This window comes from Macaca nemestrina, chromosome 8 (assembly GCF_043159975.1).
Source record: "Macaca nemestrina isolate mMacNem1 chromosome 8, mMacNem.hap1, whole genome shotgun sequence".
Classification (NCBI taxonomy): Eukaryota; Metazoa; Chordata; class Mammalia; order Primates; family Cercopithecidae; genus Macaca; species Macaca nemestrina.
The window spans coordinates 14970031-14988274 of NC_092132.1; the positions used below are offsets into that span (position 1 = coordinate 14970031).

The 18244-nt window shown below is 40.4% G+C and overlaps 1 protein-coding gene across 3 annotated transcripts in view; it reads left to right on the forward strand.

Annotated features, from left to right (window-relative positions):
* LOC105492844 (ArfGAP with SH3 domain, ankyrin repeat and PH domain 1) overlaps positions 1-18244 on the forward strand; it is a 395792-nt gene that overhangs the window by 99449 nt on the left and 278099 nt on the right. The gene's annotated exons all lie outside the window — the stretch shown is intronic.

An 18244-nucleotide genomic window follows, 5' to 3' on the forward strand; every position in this document is an offset into this window, starting at 1 on the left:
CCCCTAAGACTTCTTGCTTGCCCTTAGGGTCTCAGGACATTCTCTTTTCCACCTCACGGTGAATGCCCTGGCTCAGGACTGACACCCTCCTTTCCAAAGTCTGCTTTCAGCTAACTGTTGGAAGGAAATCCCTCCCATGTTTCACTCAAAGTTATGAATGCCTGATGAGGCATTACAGCAGCTTATGCTGAAGGTAGTTTTAGGTGTTGGGCATGGAGATCCTGTCACACCTTACTGTCTCTTCCCATCTCTTGGTCCAGTGAACCCTTAGAAAACAATGCCAAGGGTCTCCTAGTTTGACTCTTGTTTCTTGCTGCTCTTTTATCTCTTACTTGTTAATAAATAATTATATAAATAAATGCTTTTCCTGTTTCTCTTTTTGGTGCCAGGACTTCCCTAAAGCCTGTTCATGAACCATTGGTGACTGAAGTGTCTTTCACTGGGCTGGGCAGTCAAGTTGAAGACACGGAATTATTTAATCTTTACACCAGCCTCATCAGGTGATGGATGCTCTGGTTCCCATTTTATAGATTGTGGAAACAGAGACTTAAGAGATGCCAAACTCTTGACACATGTTTTATCCTTTGATCCTCATAACAAATCTGTAATGTTAGCAATATTTTAATTTTCAGGTAAGGGGCCTGAGGCTTGGCAGGCAGCCAGTCAGCCAGGTAAGGGGCCTGAGGCTTGGCAGTCTTTCCCTTCGGCAGTGAAACCTGGGACAGGTTTCACTGCCGAAGGGAAAGAACTGAGGTTTATACTAAGATCTGTCTGACCCTCAAGTCTTCAGGTCTCTGCCATTAACTGCTCTGCTTGCAGTTCTTACCCAAGATCTCACAACTGATGCTTGGTTAAGTCAACTCAAGCACTTAGACACTGTGGGTGCTTCATAGGGCTTACTGAAAATGAAGTGAGTCATGGATAGGAGTTTGACATTGTGACACTTGAGCCATACATCCATTTTTGGGAACAGGGTGGCCTTCCTGGTGCCCTGCACCCATCCAGGCATGCTGTGGGTGGTAGGTGTGTTTCTCTCTGGAGCAGTCAGTTGGAAGTTTCGTGTCGAGTTTACTTGCTGCTGTAATACATCTTGTCACCAGAGTTAGTGACTTAATTTGATCTGTAAGCACCCCCACAGCCACATGGTGTTACTGTATCACATTTAATGTTGGTTAAAAAAAAACTCTAAAAAACCACACCTCCACCGCTGCCCGCCCCCTGTGATAAAACAAAAATAAACAAAAAAAACCTAGTATTTTATTCCCATAAAGACTTTGGAAAGATTTTGACATTCATTGCAATGATTGATCAGCCTTAAGAAGCATGCAGGAGCCATCATAATAGTCACAAGGTATTAAGCTTCGTCTTTGGAGCCTAGTAATGTGCTAAGTTCTTTATGTAAATTTAATCCTTAAAATAGCTTTGCAGAGGGTTTCTCCGTTTTACAGGAAGTGAATGAATGCTTAGAGAAGATCAATAAATGCCCAAGTTGCGCAACTGTTATATGGTGGAGCTAAGTTTCAAACCAAGTTTCTTAAATCCTCCATATCACACTGCCTCTTTAGACATTATAGCCTTTTTAAAAAGGAGATGTGGAATGAACATTTTTAAATTCAAAGTGTAAATATACACACACATTTGTACCCAAGCATTGAGGACAAGAGTATAAATACCATGAATACTTACTAATCAGATATTTAATATCTGCTTCTGCCCTTTCTCCTAGAAAGGTGATAGTATGAAGGGAGATTGAGTAATTTGTTCCAATCCCAGCATAAATTATTGCCCAGGGTGAGTTAATTTGTGTTGATTTCTGAAGTGGCAGTGGTTGCTTCCTGAGAGTCCAACCTCGTTTGACTCTTGTAGGCTAAATTTCTGCAGGCCTTCTGCAGAGCCCTGTCTTCTTCCTCGCAGAGACAACCCAGGTGTTTTTCATTCCCTAGTAAGTTCCCCTTTGCCTTGTAGACACCTTTTTCATACAGTTGTGTGGGATCCTTGGAAAACAGTGACTTATTTGGGGTTATTTCTCCAGCCAGTCCTTTCAGCCTTTTCTTCATGTAGAACCCACTGTGCTGAAATGTTGGTTTTAAGCCTGTTGCATTATTGTTTTGAGGACAGGACTGATTTATTCAACTATTTATCTCCAAAGCCAGGGACTCAGTAGAATGAACCCCGTTTGAATGAGCAAATGTACACACATGGAAGCCTTGGAGAATTTAGACAAGGTGAGTCTGGTTCTGCGTATGAGGATAGAATTGAGAATAAGGAGAGTCCAGAAGAAATACTGTCTGTAGGACTGACCAAGAGCGGAAGGGGAGGAATTTCAGGACTTGCAAGATTTCAAGGGAAATAGTGTAATCTTAGAGTTTTAGAGCCAGAAGGAGCCTTAGAAATCATGGAGATCGACCACCTCATTTTCCAGGTCATTGAGATTTCTCATCAGTCCTGAGTTTACAGCCACTGCCAACTGACCTTCAGGGCACAGAACCAGACATACCTCTTTAAGTTAGTGCTTTTATTGGTTAAAACACTTCCTAATCATAGCATTGTGTTTTGTGTTTTAAGTAATTGATTTTTTTTGTGTTTGAGCCCTAAGATGATTTTGTCAGGAAGGAACCTTTTTTAAAACATCTACAAACCAAGCAGATAGAGCCTTCAAGTGGAGGAGACTTACCCCATGTTGAATCTTGTGATAGCTCCTTTCTCTTCCTGACTTCTGACTCTACTTGCTATTAATATATTCCCCTCCCTGACCCCCTTGTTGTATTCAGGGATACTTATAAATTTGCTGATGCTTACAGTTTTCTCTCCATAAAGTCCTAAATTGTTTGTTCACCTCTTCCACAGCATGGTCTTTAAACAGGTGTGAAGGTTTCTAGCGTCTTAAATTCGTTTTTACAAATAATTTTTGTTTACGTTATTTTACCTTGAGGTATTGGTGAAGAAATGATAGCCCAGATAAGTCAGCTTGCTTAAAACCTCAGAGAGGGTGGGTGGCTACTGGTTAAGTGTTGAGTCCAAGTGAGATGACCCGTGTCTATGGCTTTTGCCATGACAAAGACCTTTTAAAGTCTCTCCAATGAAGAGTCGTCCTATCTGTTTAAGTTTCCTTAGGATTCCTTGAGCCTTGAGCATTCATTTCCCACTCTCTTGTCAGGTGCTGTCTTCCTGACTGCTCCACTTCTTAGGGGGGGAATAAGCTCCTCATTAGTGCCCAGATGCTTTTGTTATTCTGCCCCCATCTTGTGATTTTGATTGTCAGCCCAGCAGCCCAATTCTGGACCAACCACTGTGCAGAAAGAGCCCAGCAAGTGCTGCTGTGGGGGAAATGCCGAGGAAACAGTCCTCAGAAGGATTGTGATCCACTGAAGCAACAAGGCAGCCAGAGCAGCAGTAGGAAGTCAGAATTTCTGCTGGCTCTCTGTGTGGAGCATTGGTGTGGCAGGGGAAATGGGATTGTCCTCTGCATTCAGCTGAGGGAACCAGGCCCACAGGTGTCATGTAGTTAGAAGGTGATGGAACCGGAGCCACTGTTAGGCCAGTGTGTGCATTTTCCAGCACACCCCAGCCTGCTGTTAATAAAAGAAATGGAAAAAACTCCACACAGATGCATGACTAGCTAGAGTCATTAAAGATGCGGCAGAGTGCTGGGATGACTGTGGGCAGTAAAGTTATTGAGGAGTAGTCAGGATAATGTTCTTTTCTTGAAAGGAGGATCCTGGATAATGTTCTTTTCTTGAAAGGAGGGTCCTGTCTTTATTTACCTGACAAGTATCTTCTGTTGTTGCTATTCTTTGTTGAATACTTCCCCTATGCAAAATACTTTAATTGTAGCAGCTAATTTTTATTATTTGCTGTATTCAGGTAGTTAACTACATCCACTGATGTAAACCTCATGACCACCATTTAGTAGGTTCTGTTAAGCCTGCTGCTGCCACTTAACTGTGCAGTTTTGGGCAAGTTACTTTACTACTTTGTTCCTTAGTCATCTGCTCCTGGCATCACCTATAAATATATACCTTTTTCTGAACTGTAGTATTTGTATTGTACTATTGCATGGGTCTGTTATGAGGGTGAAGTGAACGAATGCATGTAAAGCATCACAGGCTTCTTAGGTGGTCTTATTCCCCAGTATCTAAATATATGATCTAGGGCAAGCCACTTCAGCCCTCTGAGCCTGTTCTTCATCTGTAAAATGAGTGTAATATGTATTTCAATGATTGTTGTGAAGCAAAAATGAAGTAATGGATTAGACATCTTACACTCCACATTGGTGTGTAGTAAATGCTCAATATAAATGGTTGCTGTAATTGCCATCCCTATGGGGAACTGGTTCTCACTATTTTATATGTAGGTTAGATTTTAGGATCAAGGGAGTTTGCTACCAAGTCTGGCCATTGGCTATTCTCTGTTCTGACTTAAGAGAATGTTTTGGTGGATGGGCGAGATTTCGAGTTGAGAGGAGAGGAAAGTAAAAGACATAAAAATGGAAAGAAATGCGTAAAAACAGATGTATTACAGAAGGTCTTTGAGAAGTTGTGGATGAGGTTTGGCCAGCTTTTAGTACTTCAGTTTTCATGGGATGGAGAGAAACCTCTTCCTTCACCCTGGTCTATACATAACCAACTTTTATTTCGTGGTAGGATTATATAACAGTTTTTTTTCTGTTAATTATCATGGACATGTTAGGATTTGATTATTTGGAGAGGACTAGCATGCTTAATTAGCATTCAGAACTTACCATTTATAACGGGGCTCTTTTTGCAGTGTATTCATTTTTGTTACACTGGAGACTTCTAAAAAAGCGAGTTGCATTGATTATCAATGAGGAGTCAAATGCAGGTGGTTGGTGGTACAGGAAATCAACCCAATTACTGATTAATATGGGCGATAGAGTGAGTGATTTTCCTATGATCTTATTTGAAGTATGCACCACTCAATTGGAGTTAAGATGATAGTTACAAGTAAGCAGATCCTAAATCAAACTTAGATGTAATTTAACATGCAAAACATGAACATCTTTTAAAATATTTTGGAATTAATCTCACCCTTTTACCAACCTGTGCCATTATTTTCTTTCTGTTGATGCCCAAGCCTTTCCTTATTTCCTCATACAAACTCTGGTGTGAGTTCTGACTGGGTTAGCTATTTGTCATTGCCCCTATTGTAAAGATATTCAAAGTATGGTCTGGGGTTCCCTGTGGGGAGTCCCAGGATCCTTCTAGGGGTTCTGAGAGATCAAAACTATTTTCATACTAAGGTCAATACATTTTTTGCCCTTTTCTCTCTTATTCTTTCATAAATTTATAGTTTATGAGACTGGAGCTGTTTGGGAGAAATAGTTTCTTGAAATGTTCTCTGGTGGTTTCATTTGGAGTTTAATATCATATTAACTTTTCTGCTAGGTCTGACATCTGGCGTACCATCTTTTAGAGACAATACAAATAGGTACTTTTTTGTTACTGTCTGGTGACTTATGTCAAAATGAAGACTGTCAAAAAGTATCTTTCCCCCTGTTTGGCTTTACCATGCTCCTCTCAGATTATAAGAGTAAGGCGTGTTTTCTGAATCTCTTTGATGCATCACATGATAGATGCCGACACCATTCATCCTGCCCTAGTCTTTATTTCTTTTACCCACATAAAGTGCCTAATACCAAAACTGGTACATAGTAGACATTCATCACATACTAGTTCCCTTGGTTTATTGCCTTGTCTTTATCCAGCTTGCTTTGAATGTGTTTCTCAAACTTTAATGTGCATACAAATCACCTGGAGAGCTTATTATATGCTGATTCTAATTTGGTAGGTTTGGGGTAGGACCCAGTAATCTGCATTTCTTTTCAATTCTCAAGTGATGCCACTGCTGCTGGTTCACTGACCACACTACGAACAGCAAGGATGATTGATGTACATATAACCTTAAACATGCTCCGGCACACATGCCCTTTTGTAACTTCGCCTTCTTCTCCCCTACTGTGATTATTAAGTTCAAAGCCAGAATCATTGCCTTGAGTTGATTGATCACTGATTTATTCAGTAGACATTTATCTTGGGTGATATGATTGTTTTCACAGGGCTGTTTCTGAAACTTTGTTTTGCATTATCTTAATCCCAGGTGTCTATCTCTGGTGGGCTGATCAGACAGAGTTTGGAGTTGAGTCGTCTTCATTGCATGCAGCCTGGTCTTATTCTGGGGCTCTCTTTTCCTGTCTCACTTGGAAATTTCATTTCCCAGTAATCATACTTCATAACCATTAAGTTGCTTGGAGTTCACACTTTTTTCTTTTAGCATCCTGAAACTTCTTACCGTCATTTGACTGACTCAGCAGTACTATAAAAGAAGTAAGTTTCCATAACATTTTTATTAACCTCTTGTTTAGATTCAGGCCTACAGAGTAGCTACTCCTGTTGTGTTCACAGGATTTTCTCCTGAGCTACATTTTCTTAACCTCAGACTATCTCTCCCTGACCAAAGGAGCCCAGTAGTCCTTAGTGGGGTGGTGGGGTGGTGTGGGAGACACAGCCTCAGCAGGGCTGCTGTACTCTTGATCAACTGCTGAAAGGGAAAGTCAGGCCCAGAATCTGCCTCCCAACGCTTTTTTTTCTATCTCTTTTTCCACTAGGGTGGTTGTATGCTCTTTAGGCACTGTTGATTTCTGACTTTGAATCATGATCTTTTCATATTTCAGTATGCATGAATAATAGGACAATTTCATGCATTCACTTTGCTATTTCTGAGTAGAAGTTAGTGTGACCATAAGTTTGAATCTGATGGACCTGCATCTGAATGCTGGCTATGTTGCTCAATATTTGTCAGTTTACTACACCTCTCTGTGGGTCAGTTTCTCCGAGCCTTGGTTTCTCATCTGTAAAATAGGGGTCATAAAGTGATCTTATTGAATGATAGTGAGGATTAAATGAAGTAATCCGTTTAAACGCCTGGCTGAGAGTCTGTTGCATGATAGGCATGCAATTAATGGTCATCCTCATGGTGATAAAGATGATCAGTGTCATCAAATGAAAATGAAAGGGAATACAGCCTGAGATAATAGTCTGGGGAAGATAGTGCTTGTGGTAGGGAAGGAAGTAATAGGCAAAAAGTATGCTTTAGCTCTCTGGATCCCAGTCTGAACTCTGAAGGGAGGAGAGGATAAATCAGTGATCCTTCTGCGTCTCATTCCAGTGACAGAGCATTGTGGCAGAGAGAATTTGGGGAAGAACAGGAATCACAGGAAGGCAGTGAAGACAAGGAGGGATGCTTGATATTCTGAAAGGAGGGTTGGAAGTCTGATATGTATTTGGATAATCTAAAGGGAGGGTTTATTTGTGACAAAAGTATTTTGTTAGTGGAATGATGGTTTTTAGTCACATTGCTGTTTTGTATTATTAAATGGAGAGTTGTTGGTATTTGAGAGAGATGCCCAATTTTTCCAGAGTCTGAAAAGATATTTTTGTTGATGTTGTAGTATAAGAAGTACTCTGTGACATGGCACATGACTGCCAAAAGTGTGAAAGAAACGGGAAATCACTACACACTTGAAATATAATATATCTTTTCTTTCATCTTGTTTTTTTTTTCCTCTGAATTGTTTAATAAAAGTTTATTCTGTTACATGCTACAGCTAGAAGCAGGCTTTAAGCTATCAGAATGGTTGTGAAGAACTGTAGAATAATATGAAGATAACTGTATTTGTTTAATGGCATAAAGTTCTTTTCAATCTTTTACTCATCCTGTGGTTTAAAAATTCAAAAGAGACCATATATAGTCTCTGAACTCTAGCTGACTCTACGTGAAACACAAGTAGAACTTTTGGAAGTCTGTGAGGTTTGTAGAAGACTTTAATAGAAATGAATGAAGAGCTAGTGTTTTGTAATAATATTTCATCATGTGCTTTTCTTGTTCCATTACCCAAGGAACATATTTGATGTGCTTGATTTTGTTGTTGTTGTTGTTGTTACCTGAAAATGAAAGAGTACCTCTTTATATGTTTACCACACCTCATTTCGTTTGGTGACACTGATCGTCTTTATCACCATGAGGAAGTGGTATAGTACAGTGGCGCGATCTTGGCTCACTGCAACCTCCACCTCCTAGGTTCAAGCTATTCTCCATCCTCGGCCTCCCAAATAGCTGGGATTACAGGCATGTGCCACCACGCCTGGCTAATTTTTTTTTGTATTTTTAGTAGAGACGGGGTTTCACCATGTTGGTCAGGCCGGTCCCGAACTCCTGACCCCAGGTGATCCACCCACCTGGGCCTCCCAAAGTGCTGGGATGGCAGGCGTGAGCCACTACGCCCATACGCCCAGCCAGCCATGCCTTTTTACTGTAGAAATAAAGATGAAAAATCGCAAGTAATCCCATCAACTAAGGATGATTCGAGTTAAAACATTTTGGTGTATAATTCTTTATAAAATAACCTTTTAAATCCATCTATTTGTACTAGAGTTGGGGGTACTTAGGAAATAAGGAGTAGATAAGATAGTATGGAGTAGATATATAATTGTAATTCCCCCTTTAGTTTTGAGAGCTACTTACCCAAAATAGAGCATGACACGGTTTCGCCTCCAAACAGAATTTCCGTATGAAAGATTGATCCACTTTGTGCTTGAATCACTGTGAATGTTGTTGCTGCTAGTTCTTTCTGTAATGTGAATAGGATTTCCTTAGATAAGTTGTCAGTGTATTATTTTCCCTTAAAAAAAACACACACTTCTTTTTTAGCTGTTATAGTTTTCTTAGATTTTTATATAAAAATATTTTCTAAAATATTTTTTACAAAAATAAAATGAAAGTCGTGCCTGTTGTGCTGCATGTGCTTTCAAGTTAGAATCAGACATTGACATATTAATGGCTTCTTCCAGGTTGGAAAATTAATAAAGATTATCCTTTTGCTTGAAGAAAGTGGTAAGAGAAGTAGAAAGAAAATCAGGCTGAGATTAACTAGGGAAGCAGACTTTTTATTCTACTTTCAGCCATTTAGAAGGGGGAAAAAACCCAGAGTTTTAAATAAGGAAACGAAAAGTTGTTTTGCATTCTGGAATATTTCCAAAAGCATTGCTATTGATGTTGAATTCCACTTTGGGTTTGGAGATTAGGAAATTTTTGTAAGTGTTGAAGTAAAATTAGTTGTTCTTTGTATTATTTTTTATTTGACAGTGTACAAATAATGAAACTATAAACTAAAGTACAATGACATAATCACAGAAATGATCATAAAAATGGTTATTTAACTTGAAGTGGGATTGAATATTCAAAAAGTGCAGGTGGTGTGGATGGGCTTCTGGGTAAAATTAGGTTTTCTTTCTTAGCAGGAAAAAAGACAGAGTTTTTATTATACTCCCTGCCACTGGTGATAGGATGTAGACCTGTAATGATAACAAGCACTCAACATCTTCATTGAAAAGCACCAGAAAGATGCAGAGCAGAAGCTGTAAACTTCGCAAGTGCCATCAAATCAGACTGTTTCTTCAAAGTTGAATGGAAAACTTCAGATGTTGGTCGTGAAATGTTTACTCTGTGACCCAAAACCAAGTTAACAGGCCTCCAAGAGAGGTGCTTGCTCTTGGATTTGAAATAGTAGCCATAGTAATAACTTCTGTTCTCTGTGTAAGCCCTGTAATTTTGTGTATTCCATCACTCTCTCTGGATTTAGTGGTTCTGAGAAAGCAAACCTAGACCTTGGGCCGAGACTTCACACAGAAATATTTGGGGATCTGCTCTATGGTTCTCTGGGTTTGGGCCTCAGTTTCCCCATTTTTTCAGCTTTTGTGGATTCCGATCATTCTCCCCACTTGATGTGCATTGTGTGTTTGCATGTGTGTGTGTATGTGTTTCCAGATATGTCTGTGTATTGGGGGGTGTGTTTTTTAAATGCTTTGCTTGTATTTTTAATGTTGCTAATAAAATACTAGCTACCTGATTTTGAGGGCTTGGCATCTCTTGACTAGGTAACAGTACTGTGCTAAACTCTTTACATGTTTATCTGATACTTTTCTCATAATAACCTGATGTGGGTGGACGTCCTGTTTTTTACAAATGAGAAAACTGAGGCTCCAAAAAAGTTAAGTAACTTCTCCCACAATAAGGAAGGCTGGATTTCATGCCTGCCAGATTCCCTAGTCTGTGGACTTAGCCACCATGTTTGACAGCCTGATTCCCTAAAACTTCAATACAAGTTGTTGTCAAGAGTTTACTGGCAAGTTGAGTGTAATGAGTCATCAGCTGGAGTGAAGACTTTGAATGCTAAGCAACTTTGTGACTTGCTTTACTTAACATTCTGGACCCATTTTCTTCAGCTGATGCCCAGGGAAGTGAAGTAAACTGACCAAGTTGACACAGTTAGTAAGGAGTGCTCAGAGCCAGTGTTGCTTTCTCTCTCCAGACTGCTTCCATGGAATTCTTGCTCTGGGCTTGGCAGTTCCATCATGGTTCAGAAGGATGGATCTAAGAGCAAGATGACATTGTGATGTCAACTAACCTTTCAGAGAGTGGTCCAAGGGGTAATAGGACCCTCCTCGCTCTTTCCCCTCGAAATAGCCATGCCCCCTTTCCTTAACTTTGGAGCCCCTGACACTTAAATTTAAGATTAGCTGACATTTAGTGTGTGTGCCTGCTAGGTTCCAGGCTCTTTTTATATCCTATCAATTCTTTATGTCCATCTGCTTGGGAAGTAATCTTATTCCCTTTTTGCAGCTGGGGGAACTGAGCATTGGAAAGGCTGCTCTGGCCGACGGACAGCTAAGGTCTTTCTGATGCCAAAGCCCATTTTTGGTACACCATATCATCTGCTACTGAGAAAAAAAGGCTAGAAGTGGAAGGAGGTTTGTTTGTACTTTGAGGAACATCCCAGAGAACCATAGAATTGGGTTCAGTATATTCTTCATGGCTTCACGGAATAACCTTTTCAGTTTGGGTTATTTTTATAGGTTTAAGAATGATTATATGTAAAAAGAAGCAAAATTTCCAGAAGGCAACAAAAAATAAATCATAGAACCCTGTCTTCTGTCCCTTTCCCTCCAGAGATACCAAACACGTTTAAACTGGGAATGGAAACAATGATCCATCGTAGAACTTACCTGTAAGACAAATTGCCTTTGGCAATATAAACCTTAAATGCTCATGAAGACCTCACATTAGTTAACTACAGTTTAACATTATTCTGCCATTTGAGCACCTACTGTGTGCCTGATTTTTGGTAGATGACTGAGGGAAGGGTAACAATGAATTAGACATGCTTTCTGTCCCAAAGGTGTTCACAGGTGTATGGGGGTTGTGGGTGTGGGGTTTGCCAGGTTAGCTGCAATATAGCATAGACTGGTCAGAGCTGTGATGATAATTCAGATTGCTCTGAGAGCACTCGTGAGGTCACGACTGGTTCCAACTGGAGAAATCTTACAAGGTCCTTTTGGACCTAGACCTGAGGGATAGATGGGTAGAACATTCCAGGCAGAGGACACCTTTTGAGCAAAGGTGCAGGGTGAGAAAATGCAAAGTGGAATGGAGACTCCCATTAGATGGGTAGTACTGTTTCATGCTTATTCAGTTTGGTTTGACGAAGCAATCTCTCTGTCTCACTGTCTTTGTTGGTGTGTGTACGTGTGTGTCTTTCTCTGTTAAATGCCTTTTATATTTTGTTGGGGACGTGTGTGGGAGTGATTCTTTTCCAGCTGGGTCCAGCTGTAATGAAAATGTCCTGTTTGACAAACTGAGGAATTAGACTACAACCATCTCTCCCTGAAAGCTGTGACACTAGCTGTAACATCAAACATCCCTCCCTTTGTGGGGCAGGACAGGAGGGAAATGGTGATTCAGGGCTGCTGGATGTGTTGACTAGAAAATTTTTTGAGTAAATAAGACTGTGTCGCTCCAGTTAAGTAATAAACATGGCTTCTCACTGAGCCATGTGGTTTTCCTCCAAGGAGAACTTAGAATGGTGCCATCTGAGGTTGCCCTAGTAGAGAAGTGCAGCACATCGTAAGTGGTCAAAATATTTTTATTGGAATTAATGCATCTGTGTGGTTTTCTATTTAGTCCCTATTTCAGAGCTTTTTTTTTTTTTTTCCTTAAAATGTAAAATACTCTCAACTTTAGCTTGAGAATACCTGAAGTTTTAAGTTGGATGTTTACCATGAGCCAGTAACATATTTGCACAGGAGATCTGGAGGAGAGCAGTATCACTTGTGGAACTTTGAGCGAGTTGTATAGCCACCCACCCATGCCACTTTCTACATCTGTAGAACTATAGATTTGGACCAGCTGACCTTCAAGAGCCTCTTAATTGCTCTTGGAAAATGGAATGAATAAATCCAAGATCCTGGATCCTTGCTCTACCCTTTGGTAATACTTAGGATGTAGCAGTTGTGCAAGTTTTCACAGTCTTAAATGAAAAGAGCCAAGGCAAAGCTGAAGCTTTGTTGTATCTTCATCAAGGGAGGTTCCCACCCCATATCTGTTCCACAGCTGGATGCCATGTTTTGAGAGGAGCAACAGAGACCAGGATGGAAACAGAACTGGAAAACTTGTTTTTATTAAGTGGCTTAGTGAACCGCTGTGTCACTCAGAGATGAGGCAGCAGTAGGGGTTGAGGGCCAAGGCTGGATTTTGAACAGTTGGAGGGCTCTCATACCCTAAGTATTAAATCCAGTGTGAGGAAGAGCCACCCACCATCTGGTCAGGAGTAAAATGAAGTGCCTCTGAGGGACAAAGGCTTCAGTGGAATCATTCTAGCAGATGTCATATTCTGACCATTAGAAATTTGATTAAGGGAAGTGTTACCCTATATTTCCTGCTAGTCTAGGAGATCTGACCTTTAACAACCATAAAAATCTATACTGAGGCCAGATGTAATGGCTCATGTCTGTAATCCCAGTACTTTGGGAGGCTGAGGCAGGAGGCTTGCTTGAGGCCAGAAGTTTGAGACTAACCTGATCAACATAGGGAGACCACCGTCTCTACAAAAAATAAAAATATAAAAATTAGTTGAGCATGGTGGCATGTGCCTGTAGTCCTAGCTACTCGGGAGGCTGTGAGGTGGGAGGATTGCTTGAGCCCAGGAGTTCAAGGCTGCAGTGAGCCATGATCACACCACTGTATTCCAGTGCACTCTATCTAACCTGTGTGACAGAGGAGACCTTGTCTCAAAAAAACAAAAAACAAAACACTATGCTGAGCTATAGCTAATTAATTGGGTTTTTACAGCTTCTTTTCTTTCTTTTTTTTTTTTTTTAATTGTTTTTTATTATTATACTTTAAGTTCTAGGGTACATGTGCATAACGTGCAGGTTTGTTACATATGTATACTTGTGCCATGTTGGTGTGCTGCACCCATCAACTCGTCAGCACCCATCGACTCGTCATTTACATCAGGTATAACTCCCAATGTAATCCCTCCCCCCTGCCCCCTCCCCATGATAGGCCCCGGTGTGTGATGTTCCCCTTCCCAAGTCCAAGTGATCTCATTGTTCAGTTCCCACCTATGAGTGAGAACATGCGGTGTTTGGTTTTCTGTTCTTGCGATAGTTTGCTGAGAATGATGGTTTCCAGCTGCATCCATGTCCCTACAAAGGACACAAACTCATCCTTTTTTATGGCTGCATAGTATTCCATGATGTATATGTGCCACATTTTCTTAATCCAGTCTGTCACTGATGGACATTTGGGTTGATTCCAAGTCTTTGCTATTGTGAATAGTGCCGCAATAAACATACGTGTGCATGTGTCTTTATAGCAGCATGATTTATAATCCTTTGGGTATATACCCAGTAATGGGATGGCTGGGTCATATGGTACATCTAGTTCTAGATCCTTGAGGAATCACCATACTGTTTTCCATAATGGTTGAACTAGTTTATAGTCCCACCAACAGTGTAAAAGTGTTCGTATTTCTCCACCTCCTCTCCAGCACCTGTTGTTTCCTGACTTTTTAATGATTGCCATTCTAACTGGTGTGAGATGGTATCTCATTGTGGTTTTGATTTGCATTTCTCTGATGGCCGGTGATGATGAGCATTTTTTCATGTGTCTGTTGGCTGTATGAATGTCTTCTTTTGAGAAATGTCTGTTCATATCCTTTGCCCACTTTTTGATGGGGTTGTTTGTTTTTTTCTTGTAAATTTGTTTGAGTTCTTTGTAGGTTCTGGATATTAGCCCTTTGTCAGATGAGTAGATTGCAAAAATTTTCTCCCATTCTGTAGGTTGCCTGTTCACTCTTATGGTAGTTAGCTTTTTGTCTTAAAACTGCCCACATCGCTCATGGAAATAATTTGGTGCAGTATTGTCTGGCCAAGGTGTTGTGTTTGTGTGCAGGGCCTACCACAGGGGGCAGATGATCAGAACTTCTTACTTCTACTCAGCAAAATTTAAATACTTTATTTTTCCTCCCTTATCCTGAAATTAATACAGGTTTATTGTAACAGAAGTAATATAAAGGCTGTCACCTGCACTTTCAATGCTTTTAAGACTATTGACTACTGTGTTATATGTCACAGTAGTTAAGAGCATAGTCTTTGGTCTCTTGGCCCTGGTTTTGAAACTCTGTTGTGGCACTACGTACTTATATGAACTTGCTCAAGCCTCTTTTTTTGTCCACCAGTCGTGTTCATTTCCTCACTTAGTACCAGTTTCAGAGAATTGTTATGATGATAGATGAGAAATGCATGTAAAATACTTACCACAGTGGCCACCAGAGTTCAAGTGCTCAGTAAATGTTAGCCAGCTGCAGTAGTGGTGCTAGAAGTAGAAGATGAGAAAACTCATTGTGTATTTTTTTTTTTTTTTTTTGCAAAAGTGGGGTTCTATTAAATCATCTCTCTTAAAAACTGCCATTTCCTTTTATATTGAGCATTTCTCCATGTCATTAGTCTCCCAAACTATCATTTTAAAAATAGCTTTATTGGAGCTTAATTCACATAACATACTTCATCCGTTTGAAGTATACAATGCAGTGGTTTTTAGTATATTCAGAGTTGCACAGTCAATTTTAGAACATTTTTATCATGCAAAAAGGAAGTCCTGTACCTGTCAAAGTCACTCCTCATTTTCCTTCAAATCCTTTACTAATCTAGTTTCTGTTTCTGTGGATTTGCTTATTCTGGACATTTCCAAGCCATACTTTTTAATGGCTGCACAATATTCTGTTCTGTGGATACACCTTACTTTAGCAGCCATTCCACTGCTGTTGGAAATTTATTTTCGTGATTATAGGAAATATTTATATTAATCTTCTTTAACCATCTCATTAGAGTCACCTGAGAATCTTAATGAAGACTCTTCCATGTTACTTAATTAAGAAGTAACATAAACTCTTCATCTGTGGTCTTGCATGCCTGTGCTGTGAGATTTTCCTGGAGAGCTTCAGGCTTCTGGAGTTGCTATCACACCATAATAAGGTTCCTAACACTGGAGTCAAAGCTCTAGTAACACCCTACGCTGAGGTCCAGTTGGAGCTCTTCAGGGAATAACAGTAGCAGCTTGCCCAACAATTTTGATACAACAGTTCGGTGGGAGAGGTTGAGTGACTTATTTGAGCAGAGCCGTTGGAAGACAGACAGGGCCATAGTATCACCAGCTGTTCACATAGTGCCACAAGTCTCAAATCCGAGGACAACTCCTAGAGGAACCGGAGTGCAGGGAGAATTATTCATTACATCTGCTCAGAAAGATAGAGTGCCCTACCAACACCTTCTTTGCAAATTGAAATTCCTTTGCTCTTGGCATGTGATCATCCTGCCAACTCTGTGAAAGCTCCCTTAGCTACTCAAATGCTGCCTCCTGGGGACATTCATCCAGTTCTTCACATCTAAATCATGGTGCTCTGATGTGGACTGACCTGGGAAGGGGAAGGAATAGCCACAGTGGGTCTGGTATGCCAGAATCTGAAAGGCTAAATTAAGATGACTTGTGAAATAAAGGGATCCTAAAGAAATAGGCCACTCATCGTCTCTGGATATATTCTGTAGGGTCATTTTCAATTCTCGGGGCTGGGAAACACAGTGTGGAGAGAAGCATTAAATTCATGCTTTGCTTTTAAATGTTGGGATTCTTATAGAAGAACGTTTCTGCTCATTTGCTGTCTGGCGATCTGAGTGCATTCAGGTGTAGCACACTTGGACATTTGCATTTATTTGTTGTTCCTGGTGTTTTCTCTGCCTTTTGTTGGCCTCCAGATGTACACACTGTTAATTTACTTTGACTAGCGTGGAGCGAGCTGTTTAAGCTTTTTTCAGGGGAAATAAAAATGAAAGTTGTTACAACAGGAGCTCAGCAGTGTTGCACCGACTACCATTTCAACACATCCAGTCAGTTCATGGTGTGTATTGAAACCTGTATTTTATTTGGGGTGGAAATTGCTTGAGGCATTTCAACTTGTTTGTGCTTACATTGGAGATCCTATTGCAGCACTGATGTTTTATAAAAGTAGAAAAGTGTGGACCTTACATTGCAGGCAGGTGAATTCACAGGTTTTGCAAGTAGGTGCATGAGTACTGTAATCATGATAGTAGACTCCTGTTCTTTTGTACGTGAGCATGCTGGGACTTCTCTCATTTGTCAGTCTCCAGTAGTAAGGATATGCGCTGGGAAGTCGGCAGTGAGGCACTGCATTGAGAGTGAGGCATGTCACATGCCACCACCTCCTTAAAACCTTCTCTGATTTCCAGCAACCCTCTACTACTTAGAACTATAGATGGTTGTTAAGGACACATGCTGTGGAGTCAAAAAGACCTAGGTTCCTAAGCCAGCTCTGCCATGGCAGTCTTAAATTTTCTCCATTTTCTCATTTGTGAATTGGTGATAATGATAGTACTTAAAGCGTCATTGTGACGACAATAGAAAATTTCCTGTAAGGTGCATACCTTACCACCGTTTCTGGCATATTTAGTACTCCCTAAAGCTTGTGATTACTGTTATCATATGTTTGGGGTCTCTTCTCGGAGTCTCGGTTTTGTCATCCACGATATAAGAACAAAACATCTATCTCAGCAGCAGTTTGTAAGAGGTAGGAGAGACAGTGCTGGAAAAGCATTAGCCCTGCCCTAACTAGTCACTTGGCATTTCAGCATGTGGTAGTTAATATAGTTATAACACTTCATTCTGTTCTATGTATGGTAACTAGTTGTTTATGTATTAGTGTCTCACTAAACTGTAAATAGAGGCTATGCTTTCATCTTTGTATATCCCAAAATGCCTTCCTCAACACAATAGCTGATCGACAAATGATCATTCAGACAGGTGTGTTTGAACTTTTAGAGCACATAGTTTAAGGACAGGTGTCTCTTACTTTGCTTATAGAGTGAACAAAATATGATAAATGCTACAGATGTCTTTTTCTTAATAGGGATACTTGTGGTGTGGTTACCAAATTCACACGAGGTACACAAGGCAAGCATAGTGCAGCATTGGTCTTTTCTCACTGTGTACTGTTTGAAGTTGGCCTCAGTGCTAGAAATCTGTATTACCTGAGCAAATGTTTAGGAATTCTCTTTGCTTTTGAATACTTTGAAAGAAAGGAATTCTTTCTCCCATTTGTTCAGCTCTCCTCGCAGTTAAAAAGAAACCACCATATTTGACCCCAAGAAAGAGTTAAATGTGAACTCACCCAAGTTGTCAGAAAAGGAAAGGTTGAAAGCTCACACATTAATTATGACTGCTGCTATTCTTCCTCTTCTCTTCCACCCCCCAGAATTTGTCAGTGGAATTTTGGTTCCTAAATGTATAGGAATGTTTGGGTTAGGGTAGGACACACCCCACCTCTGGAAGGGCCTGCAAGCAGGGCTGCTGGTGAGCAGCCAGGGCTCTGGGTTTTGGGGGTGCCTTGTTTTCAGTTACCTTTGCTTGGCTCTTGCAGAGCTCATGGTTACCAGGCAGACTGTCTAGAGCCTCTCCTGCTTCTTGCACCAGATGCTCATGCACTCTTGTCACTATAGCTGAGGATGCAAGGGTGTGCTTTTGCTTTTTAAAAGAGGTGCTGTAAAAAATGAGTGCATGGTTAAGATGTGGGCCAAGTGAATGTTCATTACAAGAATCTTAAGTGTCTGGGTAAAACAGAAGAAGATGTAAGTACCACTGAAATTTCCTAGCCCTATTCATGTATCTGTAGACTTGGAGGCCTCATATTTTAATGGATTTTATGAATTATGCTTCCTAAATTGACGTAAGTTATATTAGGATATAATTAATTCTCTTGAACACATTTCAGTCATCCATTGCATGTATAGGCATTTTTTTGAGACGGAGTCTCGCT